Source organism: Hevea brasiliensis, unplaced genomic scaffold, assembly GCF_030052815.1.
Source record: "Hevea brasiliensis isolate MT/VB/25A 57/8 unplaced genomic scaffold, ASM3005281v1 Scaf1, whole genome shotgun sequence".
Taxonomy (NCBI): domain Eukaryota; kingdom Viridiplantae; phylum Streptophyta; class Magnoliopsida; order Malpighiales; family Euphorbiaceae; genus Hevea; species Hevea brasiliensis.
Window position 1 is genome coordinate 6,301,635 of NW_026614585.1, and position 289 is coordinate 6,301,923.

Below are 289 nucleotides of genomic sequence, written 5' to 3' on the forward strand. Positions count from 1 at the left end.
CAAATCATTTTAAACTGTTTGAAACCTTTTTGGAATGTTATACACTCTGTTCTAGGCAAAATAGCCGTTATTTTGTCTTTTTGTACGAAGTAGAGCAACTCTGATCATTTAGCAAACTAATGAAATTTTTGGCGACAGTAGTAAACTTAGTTAGCAAACTATAATTTTAGCAAACACATTAGCAAACTAATATTTTAGCAAACTAATTTACTAGATGCCTATTTCAAATTGTAATCTTTAAAAAATCTAATTTAGACCTTAAGAGAAATATATATTCCAATAGCAATAT